This window comes from Thunnus thynnus, chromosome 4 (genome assembly GCF_963924715.1).
Source record: "Thunnus thynnus chromosome 4, fThuThy2.1, whole genome shotgun sequence".
Taxonomy (NCBI): domain Eukaryota; kingdom Metazoa; phylum Chordata; class Actinopteri; order Scombriformes; family Scombridae; genus Thunnus; species Thunnus thynnus.
The window spans coordinates 23,420,900-23,433,592 of NC_089520.1; positions in this window are offsets into that span (position 1 = coordinate 23,420,900).

Below are 12,693 nucleotides of genomic sequence, written 5' to 3' on the forward strand. Positions count from 1 at the left end.
AGTTTCCTCTGCTTACCCTTAACTTTCCCAAAACTTTCCTTTTCCCTTACTCTCTCTCCTCCTCTTAAACCCCTCACCCTCCTCATGCACAGACTCATATATTGTATAATTTTATATTAAATTATATTGCATTATATTGTATTATTATATTATATTATTTTATATCATCATATTATAATAGATTACTTATATTATATTATTTATAATCTCTTTCCCCCTCTTTATCCATCCAATGATCCCATTTCAGTGCCATCTTAGCTCATCTCCAACCTCATCCCCAGTACCTCTTTTTCCTTTTTCCTTTTGTTGTTGTTGTTGTTGTCATTGTTGTGCTTATTTAATAATTGTTTTTCTTTTGTTTCTTCTGCATTATTAGGTTAGCCCTGCCTTATCAAAGGACCTATGCATCACGGTTGATATACATATCTACATAAATTGTTAACTGTAACCAAATGTATGGTGTACTCCATGCCTGCCTCCCTTTCACCCACACTAACATGAACTTGCGGATCTCCCAACATCCTCCCTCTACCAACATTTACATTACAACTACCCATTACTGTACCTTTCACCACCCTCAACCATTACTCTACCCTCCGCCCCCAACAGCCAAATACAATCACTTCATGTATGTATATATATATATATATGTCCTGATTTCTCCATACTACCTTGCCCAGTCCCATCCACACCACCTTGGAACAAGCACATTGTGCAGCACAACCTTTTTCTCATTATCAATGTTATTATCAATGTTGTGTTGTTTTGAATGTTTTTTTGGCTTTGATTTGATCAATAAAGTATAAAAAAAGGGGTAGGAGTTAAAAAAGTTCTTTACTTCATCCTACGCCCTTTTCGAACATTGAAAGGTTATTATTTGTGTTGCTTACTGAAAGTTTGCTGTTATTTTTGTTTTCTGTTTTGTTTTGTTTTGCTGCCTATATATTTTATTTTGTTATTTTAACATCTAATTCATCAATCAATCTAATCTAAAAAAAAATCTAATCTAATCATTACCAGTAGCATCATGACATTGCCACTGAATATAAGAGGAATCAGCTCCCCTGCAAAAAGGACCAAAGTATTGAACCATCTACACAAACTGAAATAAGACATCTGTCTAGTACAAGAAACCCATCTCACAGCCCAGATGGATTGGCCAGACCTACCACTCAACTAACAATTCCAAAAAACGTGGTGCTTCCATTCTGATTAGCAAAAATACACCATATTCCCATAAATCAACTGTAACTGAACCATCTCACAGCCCAGATGGATTGGCCAGACCTAACACTCAACTTACAATTCCAAAAAATGTGGTGCTTCCATTCTGATTATCAGAAACACACCATATTCCCATAAATCAACTGTAACTGATCTGGAAGCACGTTTAATTATCATCAATGGCAACATTGAGAAAGACAGTATAACAATAGCTAATATCTAGGGCTCAAACACTGACTCCCCCCACTTTCTTTTGCTCCCTATTTTCAGAATTAGCCAACTTTCCCGATTACCATATTATTCTAGGAGATGATTTTGAGTCTGTATTGAACCCACAACTTGATCGCTGCTCTTTTTCAACCTCCCATAAGCCCTTTCACTCATAATCTACAATTAAACAATATATGTCAGAATGTGGACTGATATCTGAAGACTACACAACCCAGACAATAGAGAATATTACTACTACTCTTCATACCACAAAACATACTCCCGCATTCACTATTTTCTGGTTACCAACTCACTCACACATAGAGCAATAGAATCCAACATCCACAGTATTATTATTTTGGACCATGCTCCTATCACCCTCTAATTACTATCAGAAATTCACCCATATCACCCACTTAGATAGCACTCCTGAAAGACCTAGATTTTATCAAATACTTTGAACAAAAATGGGCATCCTTTCTAGAAACCAACAGCACCCCAAAAAGTCTCTGGGAAACAGCAAAAGCAGTTCTAAGAGGTAAAATAGTAGCATATCCCACAAAAAAACAAAGAAACTGCAAGATAATATTTTCTACAGAGGGAGGTGAAGAGACTGGTCACCCTGGCCTCTCAAATGCCTACAGACATAATCAGCAAATAATTATTTAAAACCAAACACAAATTTAATAGTCTTCTTAACAAAAAACAGAATATAATATAGAATATATATAGACTATGTCAACAACATTTTAATTGAAACAACAAACAGAAAAACCTAACATTACATTAATAAAAGACATCTCTGGAAACACTACACAAGACCACATTGCAATAAATGAAACATTCAGACAGTACTACTCCAAACTATACAACCTTGATCATGACACCATGTCTATAGAAGCTGATGCTTTTTAAGGAATGTCTCCGTCCCAAAACTCTCCACAACCCGGACAGAGAATATGGATAAACCACTCTCCCTAGATGAACTGAGGAAAGCACTACTTCTCATGCCCAACAACAAGTCCTCATGTTTATGGATACCTAGTAGAATTTTGTTAACATTTCTGGTCCCTTCTTTCACCCTTATTTTTAAAAAAAAATGATCTCCAAAATCCTTCATAGTTTTTAAATTCCCTATCATATGAATGCTGCCCTGATTACGCTTATCCACACTGCTCCAACAACAGCCCTATATCTTTAATAAACACTTATGTTAAAATTATAAGCAAAGCTTTGGCATTAACACTAGAATCTGTAATTTCATCACTTGTGCACCTGGATGAGACTTTCAAAGATTATTAAACACAATTCATCTATATAAAACCAAAACCTTTTTTCTTCATCTCCTTGAACCATTTTGGCTTTGGTTCCCACTTCATCAATTCGATTAAGATTCTATATAACACACCTTCAGCATTTGTTATCACCGATGGACAAATATCTAGATCATTCAACCTAAACAGAGCTACTAGACAGGGATACCCATTATCACCATTACTTTTTGCACTTTTCATAGAACCACTCGCCTTAGCCATAAGACAGAATGACGGCATTTCAGGCATTAAAACCAATTTACAACATCATAAAATCAGTCTATGTGCTGATGACATCTTGTTATATCTAACAAATCCCTCAACTTTCCTCCTGTCAGTCCACAATCTGATTAACAGCTTTGGCAAGGTTTCTGGGTACTCCATTAACTGGTCTAAGTCTGAGATTCTGCTTCTAAGCCATTTTGACTGGGAGGTTGGGGACCTACCCTTTAACCACACAACTCAACCCATTAAATACCTCGGAATCCATGTCTCAACAAACCCAAATGATATATTCAAACTCAGTTTTACCACAGTACTACATAGCATCAAAAAAGACCTGGATAGATGGAATAAACTCTCTCTCTCTTTAATTGGCTGCACTTCCACCATCATGAAAATTCTCCTGAAATTCTATTTGCCATGACCCCTGTTAATCCACCCCTGGACTGGTTCTCCTCCCTCAATTCAACAGTCAATACATGTTACTGGAAAGGCAAAAGGCCCAGGATCAAAGTAACTACTCTCCAAAAACCAAAACAATATGGTGGGCTTGATGCACCAAAGTTTAGCCACTACTTTTTCTCCCACCAGCTTTGCCACCAGTATATCTGACACTGGACAAACAACTCCAATTCTGCCTGGCTTAATATTGAAAAGACCATCTGTAAGGATCTCCCCATTCAGCATATTGCATTCATAGATAAATCAGTCAAAACCCACAGCTGCTTCAAATTTAACACCATAAATACCACTCTCACTGCCTGATGGAAAGCAAATGACATACTTAACCTCAAACTATCTCTTTTTACTCTCACCACTATCTGGCAAAACTCTATGTTTAAAATCAATAAGGAACCCATCAACTTCCCTGCATGGAAACAGAGAGGAGTAAGCAGCCTGGGGCACCTTGTCAGTAGCAGCTCTCTTCTGACCTTTGACCTTCTTAAACAAACATACAACTTACCCCACCACTGTCACTACCAGTACATACAGTTGAAAGAGACCATAAAAAAGAAAATTGATATCCATAACTTCCACTACTCCCTTCATTCCTCCTGTACTACTAAAATTTTTCAACCCAAAATGTTTCTATCACAGATTTACAAACCCTTTCTCACCATGACAATACTGTTTCAATAGCAATAGACAAATGGACATCAGACTTGAATATACATCAATCAGACATCAACTGGCAAATCATATGAAACAACACATTTTCCATCTCATACAACTCAGAAATTCAGCAAATTCAATAAAATTTGCTGAATTTATACACAGAGCACACATCACCACTCACAAAATGTACCATATGGGCTTCACAGACAGTAACATCTGCACTCATGTCCCACTGCAATTGACAACCATGCATTCTGACTCTTCACACCAATTGGGCAGTTTTGGTTGGAGGTCATGGCAAAACTGTCCGAGATCCTCAACCTCAGCATCCCTCTCTCCCCTTCCATCTCTCTGTTAGACAATCTCTTCTCACTTACAATCTCAGAATATCTCCAAACATTTATCTTAATAGCATTAACTGTGGCCAAGAAAACCATATTACTCAACTGGAGAGACAGGATGAAATTATCAATCAACCATTGGCTCAATCTGTTAACAGAGCACTTAAACCTGGAAACGCTCACATCAACCCTAAAGGACAATCTGATCCCATTCCATAACACCTGGTCTCCTTTCCTGCAGTTCATCCAGAGCTGATTCCTCTCTACACCACCTCACTCACTCAGATCTTCCCAACCCCAGTATGACAACTCAAAATAACCCACAATATGCTTGCTCAACACCGCCCATCATGACTGGTGCCCCCCCCCTCACACTTCACCCCTTTTTTATGTTTTAACATCTTTGTGTTTGTGTTGTTGTTTTGTAAATACTTTTGTCTTGAACATCTGTTATCCACCCCTGTGGTAAAGACTCATGGCTGTATTTTTGAGGGAATGTATCATGGGAATGTTATTTTGTACTCCAATAATGCTCAAGGACAAACAATTTAAGATGTTTTACCAGTTGTATTCTTTGTCAACAGTTTTCTTTTGTGCTTGTGAAAAATGTTTTTGAATAATGTTGCAGAAATGTTCTCGGTATGCAATGATAATTTGTGCTCATGACATTTGATGTGAGACAATGGCAGCCTCTTTTAATTAGGAGTTATTTGTCTTGGCTTGAACATTTTACTTTGTGCATAACCTGAGTTTACGTGAGTAAAACTGTAAAATTTTCAAGCCTGCAACCTGTATAAAGTATTTGATCTTGTTGTCTTGCTGAATGCTACAGTGTCCTTAATGAATTCCAGACTTGGAATTCAGACTTATTTTGTATTGGGAGCACAGTGACTGTCAATAAAAATATTTTTTTTATTAATGTGTACATGCATAAAAGTACTTGCATGGGCATGTACACACACACACACACACACACACACACACACACACACACACACACACACACAGAAACATCACACACCCCCGCACACACATACAGCTTCACAAACACTAGAGAGAATACAAGGACTGGACAGTGCAAGGACACCAACCCACTTCAACTACAATCAGACTAACCTTGAGAGGCACTGGTCCTTTCTCCTCCCCGGAGCTTAAAAAATAATTTGAATACCTATATAACTCTGCAAATTTGCTTGCTTTGAATGGCAAAACTCATAAATACCCAAACATTTTTGATTGCGCTCCTTTAAAACCTTGTCTCTAAAGATAAACATTGAAAAGGCTTTTTTAAAATTCAGCTTTGACTTATTTTACAGCGCCAATTGAAGCTGTTTAAACCAACCCCTTGAAGAAACCAATTGTGCAACCTGACAAAGGACTCACTGCTTTTTATTACTCAAATTGTGGATGTGTGTGCATGTATACAGGCACATACACACACTAATAAACTGACAATAACCCAGCATCCTCTTTTATTGAACATTCAAAATGGACACAAAAAGTCAATATCTGACTTCTGTACACATACAGTAGATGTCTTTGTTGTTCTTTATCGGTATATGTGCATTTTTGTGCACCTTTTATAATTCACGTATTGCGGTATTGCATGTAACATTTAGTTTGGCTGCTATGTGACAGAAACCTTGAATAGCTGCAAACCACTATACCTATCGTCACTGACACATGAAATCAATTCAGACTGTAAAAAAAGATGTGAGTCGCTGTGTAGGGTCAGATGCTCGTGTGTGTGTGTGTGTGTGTGTGTTTTACTCTGTCTGGCCTGCGACAGTCTTCCATTGTAAAGCTCTTGTCTTACCTGAGGATTAGGTGGATCAGACATTGATTGACAGATCCTCCTTTTTCCTCCTCCCCCTCCTGCCTCCTCCTCGAGCAACACCGTGTTTGGGGTTACGGGAGAACACAGGCGGGAAACCGTGACTACAACACACCCAAGAGGGACCGCTGAAAGATGAGGTCTCCTTGAATTTGTGTACTGCGTGTGTTTGCACGTGCACATACAAATGAGTAGACTGTGTGTATATGCTTGCGTGTGCCGATGTGTATTTATATGTGCTACAGTGTATGTATGTGGAAGCGTGTATGTGAGAGCCTGTGTGTTGGTAAAGGAAGATGAAAGGTGCGTGTGTTGAGCCCTGCTGTCATTCCCTGCCATGTTTTACAGCCCGTCCGCTCTGCACAGTGATTAGAGCTGTCGACTCTGATGTGATGACATGGGCTGAAACCACAGCAGGGGAGTGAGAGAGTGGGAGAGGGAGAGAAAGGCAGACAGCAAGAGGCAGTTTGAGGGTCAGGTAGAGATCAGAGAGAAAGTTTGAGAGAGAGGGTTTAAGAGAGAGACTTGACCTTGACAACAGCTGCAGCAGCAGCTCATAAAAGTGCGGGCCGGCACTGGACCGCAGCTACAGCCCTGATGGTTCAACATACAAGCCACTACCTGCCACTGTAAAGCTCTCAGCCCACCCATTGCTTACTGAAAGTGAGCATACAGAAAAACCTTGTATGGCAGGGGAGCAGACAAAACTGATGATATACAGGCTTTGTGCTATGTAAGTGCATTAGCCTTTTAGAGAATACATTCCATGACAGCTATAAGAGAGAAGAAACACAGATTTTTTTTAGATTCACAAAGCTCTACTTTAGAGCCTCAAGGAAGGCCTATACATAGTTGCTGACACTTCTTCACATACGTACACTTCACAGGCGTTCGCAATCCCTCTCTTTCACCTTTAGTTTGCCCCATTTCCATATGTTCTTAATCGGGCCAGAGGGAGGGAAGAAAGAATTGACGGGGGGGAGGCACTACTCCGGGCCTGTTTGGGTTTAACGTCTGCTCCTGCTCTAATAGAGGATAAATAAACACTGCTCTGTTGTGGGGTGCACAGTTCCTATAGACACACACACACACACAACCTACCTTCTGGTTGCGTGGCCAGTCAAAGCTAATACAGCAGAAAATGGCTTGCTCCCCTGTCCTCCCTGTGTGCTGGCGCTGTTATTACTGGAGCCTAATAAAGCCCAGATGCCTAATATTAGACGTAATCTGTCAGAATAGTTTTGTTTATGTAATTTAATTTTTCCAGGCAGTTGTTTCCAATTAGGTTGTTTAAAAGTTTTAATTGAATTAAATGGGAGATATCTACATGAAGAGAAATGGCAAAAAAAAAAAAATCAGGGCCAGGGCCAGGGTAGACATGTGGGAACAATGCTGTTTTGGCCTGTGCATGTGTGTGTCTACGTGTGTGTGAGTGTACACACGCGCCATGATACACACCTATCATTACAGCTTTCCCATTATTGTCAAGCCTCTCAGAAGTGAGTGCTGTAGCGTCTATGGTAATTATGACGTTATGAGGTGGCAATTACATTGAAATGTGTTTGACTGTCAAACGCCCACTACAATGACATGTCAGCCTGCTGAGATGAGCATAGAATGGTTGAAATGGAGAGAATGAAAGAAATAATGTTGAGTGACTGCTTTGCTAAGAAAGTGACACAGAGAAATTTCCAGGCAAGGTACTTGACCATTTAATAACTTTTGGTTATGAAAACCTAAAATAAGGCTCACTTGTAAGTTGTAACTTAGTCTTGAAATTGCCAAAGTTGGAGTTGGTACTATTAATAGTATGATTATATTTTTGGGCTGAAAACTGGCCACCTCTTTAAAGACATTGAATTGTGAGAATTTGGAGAATATCTTGACCTGAACTTAATCTCATTTCCTCTCAGTACACATTATTTATAGCTGTTCTGCTTTGTAACCACAAGGGGCACAAATGAGCAGATATGAACAAGTCTTCCTTCCCTGCAGTTCATGCCTTGGGCCTGAGGGCAGAGCCAGAACCAGTGCAGTGCATGAGTTATACTGGAGGATGTGTTAGTGAATGTGCCCATCTCTGTTTATTTGGCACCTACCCACTGAAAGTATGAAAGAGTTGCCAGGTTATAGCTCAAGGGCTTTGGAAGTGGGGGTGGGTAGGTATTGGTATGGTGTGGAGTGGGGTGGTGTGCAGGGGCAACCTGTCAAATATCCCGAAGAAAGAATAGGCGAGTGCGTGTTAGAGAGCATTCCAGAGGAAAAAAAAAACAGGGAAGAGAGAAAAAAGAGAGACAAGGATCCCTTCAGAAGGCAGGGAAGTGTTGCGTGACTGGCGTTTCATAAACACACACACACACACACACACACACACACACACACACACACACACACACACACACACACACGCACTAAACACAGACATCGCCCAGCTATGAATTGTGCCCCAATGTGTTTTCTCTGCTGGTAACTTTAGTATGGATGATTTAACGCTTAACTGCAATCAGTGTTAAAGCGTTCCACAAGGCTCACTCAGACATAGCTGCTGTGTGTGTGTGTGTGTATGTGTGTGTGTGTGTGTGTGTGTGTGTGTGTGTGCCTCCCCCAGCCATAGCAGACTCCTGGGCTGTTTAGAGAGGCTGGCTACAATGCGGAGGACAGATGTGGAAAACCCCTGGCTCTCCAGACAAGGGCCTCCTTCATCCCTCCTTCTCCTGTCCTTTACTAAGACGGAGGGACGGAGGGATGGAGTTACTGAACTAACTTCCTGGATTACATCAAACACCCCTCTGCAAGCAGGGCTGCCGAACCTCCCACCTCCTCCTTCTCTCTCTATCGCTCTCTCTTTCTATCTCTTCCTCTGCAGGGAGTCTATCTCTCCATCTTTCCATCCAGACGCATGCACAAACACAGCAATGTCCGGCTCTGTCTACTCCACTAAAACACAGGCCTGTATGGCCTTTTTCTGCCCCCTTGGTGCTGAGTTCTGTGCGTGTATACATCTTTATGTCAATGTATAAGAGTTTGTATATTCTGTATGTACATTCATGTACTTGTCAATGTGAATATGTATTAGGTTATGCTGCATGTCAGGAAAATGTCATCATGACATTATCACAAACTGGATAAATGACAATGACATACAACTGTAAAACATGGACACAAATTTTAAAAAACAACAACTACAAAATATAGAAAAAGCCACGATTGGAGAAAAGTTTCAGAAGACAGGAGAATGGAAACTTTGGTGTTTGACAAGGGATGCTATAGTTGAGTGAGTTGAAGCATTAAGCAGCAGGTGTTTGTGCTGTGTAGAAGGCATGGCCAAGGCAACAAGCTGCAGAGGGCAGTCAGTAGCCACTGAGCCACGGAACAAGTTGGGGATAGGGATTGGCTGTTATCTGCCCAGCCGTCTGCAGCTGTATTTACCGCCTTTGTTTGTTGTTCCCTAAGCAGTCGGAGATATGTGTATGTGTGTGTGTGTGTTTGCTGTTCCCTGTGCAGCCCGGGGAGGACTGGGAATTTTCTGTGTCAGTGCGTCGGAGGATTTTGGCTGGAGCTTTGTTGATCCTGTCTTTGTTGATCCCGTGTTGTTGTAGCGAGGGGGGCAAGAAGATTGAAGCATTAGCCATGGCAGCCAGGACTTAACCCTCTCCCTGCCCCCTCTCTGCCTTTACCCCACCCCTGAGCCTGGCCACTGGACAGGGCCAGACAGCCCCTCTGACCTATCCCAAGTACCAACTAACTCCCGCATACAAACAGTGCGAAAATGCTCTTGGTTCCCCTCTTGGTTTTGTGTCATGCTCTCTGAAGCGAGCCAACTTTCAATTATTGCCCCTCCGGTTCACCCAGGCACCAGTGACCAGAGGTGTGTAATGTTCAATGTGTGTGTTAACACTCAGTTTGTTTGTGGCTTTGAGCCAAGTGATCCAGACACCTTTTTGCTTGTCTGACCAGTTCAGAGATAGTGAGTCTTGTGGGTGTATGTTTGTATGATGTGAGATAAAGCCTCTGCTTTCATTAAACTGCGCTTCTTCACATCTGATGGGTGCTGAGGTCTTGGCACTGTGTTTTTGGCATCGTAAATAGACATACATACAGTGACTTGTTTCAAATTGACTAGTTCTCAGCCCTCTGTGAGCTGTGACCTATCCCTCTCTGAGCATCCTGAAGGTCAGGATAAAAAGTAGCCCATCTAAAGAGTAAAGTGGAGTGGAGGCAGGCTGGAGGCTTTAGCTTTCCAGTGTGACCCTGCAGTTCCAACCCAGCAGTGGAAGACACACTGCTCTGCTCTACAGGAAATCCTAATAACACTGGAGAAAGAGGAGAGGAGGAGGAGAAACTTCAGCACCTTGCAGTTCAGGTTGCATGATTTAGCATGTTACTGTGCGTGTGTGTGTGTAAGAGAGAGAGCGACATAACAGAAAGAAAGCCAGAGAATACATAAAGCCAGAGAAAAAAAGGAGTTAGTGAATGTAAAGAAGAAAAAGAGGAGTGAGAGCGATAAAGGCCTTTTTATAGAGAGAGAGGAGAGATAGACAAATAACTAGAGAGAAACACATTTTTTCTTTGCTGTATTGTACCATGCGTGCAACATAGTGATGTGCGCTTTAATTAAACTGTGACCAGAGGCCAAAGCACATCAATCCACTCGGGTTGTCCAGACAGGTGCAAGCATATGTGCATATTTGTGTTTTTCCTCCCCGTCTTTTAATGTTTCCAATGTTGCCCAGACTTGCCAAAAGTGTGTTAACATACAGTCTATACAGCCATGTATAAACAGTGTTGTAAAGAGTTACAGACCAACCAACACTGCATGTAGCTTTGCTTTGATTTCAATACAGCAGGGGAATACATATTTGTTGCCTCTTGTACACTTTTTTTCTCTTCATTTTTTGGTTATAGGTCTCTTCCTTCTGTTTTATAAATTTGATGCCTTTTGCCAGAACTGAAACTATTTAAAAAGAAGACCCAAGAACACAGACTAGGTGTTAGATATTCTTTACATTGAAAATAGCAATTATAAAGGTGCTGCACATTCCTCAGCCAAAACCAAATCAAAAGGAGTTGTCATTTTAATTGATAAATCTTTGATATTATAAATAAAGGTAATGAGGGCAGAATTGCATACTTACAAGGATCACATGCAATGCATCTAGTGTACAGTATGTGCTTTCTTTGCTATTTCTGTCAGATTTAATGGCTAAATTGTTTGAATATCATGTAATTATTGGAGGTGATATGAATGCTCTATTTAATCCTCATACTGATAGATCTACTAATGCAGTGGCCTGCTCAGCACTCATCAATTTCTTAAGTAACTATGCACTTGTAGATATATGGAGATTTAAGAATTCTAAATAAAAAGAGTTTACTTTTTTGCTCTCTTTTCTAGACATCAAACTTATTCAAGAATAAATCATATATTAATATATTCACAATTTTCACATTTAGTACAAATTGTACTCAGATTGTATTCATGTTTTCTTGTCTTCATGTCTTTCTTTTTCCAACTCAACTGCTTCAAAACGGAGACTTAATTTGACATTTTTACAGAACCCACAAATTTTGTAAGCTGTTCAAATCTTGTTTAAATGAGTTTCTCATCCTTAATAGAGTCAGTTAAAGATAATAGTCACTTAATAATACAATTGCTTTTTAAAAATTTGTTTTCCTGTATTCTTTTTTTCCTGCAAATATCCGTCAGTTAATTGTATTATGCTTCTGTCGCTCTGTGTGAATGGAATAAATGAATCAAAAAAATAATTACAAGTTGGTCACAAATAAGAGAGACATTGGGCTACCGAGAAGATGAAGATGAGATCAAGAAAAAGCAAAGAGTAAAGATGTCTTCTGCTGTGAGATGTGAAGAGCTACAGTATCCATCAGACTGTACTGTACAGACTGCGGGGCAACTATACTAATACCTATTGTGTTTAGTGAAATTATACATTTTGTGAGTGTAAATTGGACAGAGAAACAAAACACTACATTTACAATGTAGTGTAAATGTAGTGATGCATACATATAATTTTTAAGCTAAACTAGAAACATTCTTGAAACAACAAAATCAGTCAGCTTCTGCATATTCTGTTTCCCTTTACAAAACTTTCTCACCCTCTCTTGTTTCAAACAAGCTTCCTTCCTAAGGCTCTTCCTCCCTACCCAGCAGACACAGCAGTCACCTGCAAAGGATTAAGGGGGTGTGGAGGTGGTGGGTAGTTGGTTATTGTGTGTGTTATGGTTGTTTGTGTGCTTGGCGGGTGGTTGGGTGGTTTCAGAGTCTGGTGGGTGTTCAGCGTCCTACATAGTAAGTCCCTATTGAAACCTTGACCTGGCTAACTCCTGGCTGACATATTGGTTGATCTCTCTTGTGTGCTCAGACGAGTTGGTTATATGCTCATATTTTAAAAGACATCATCTTCAGCTGTCT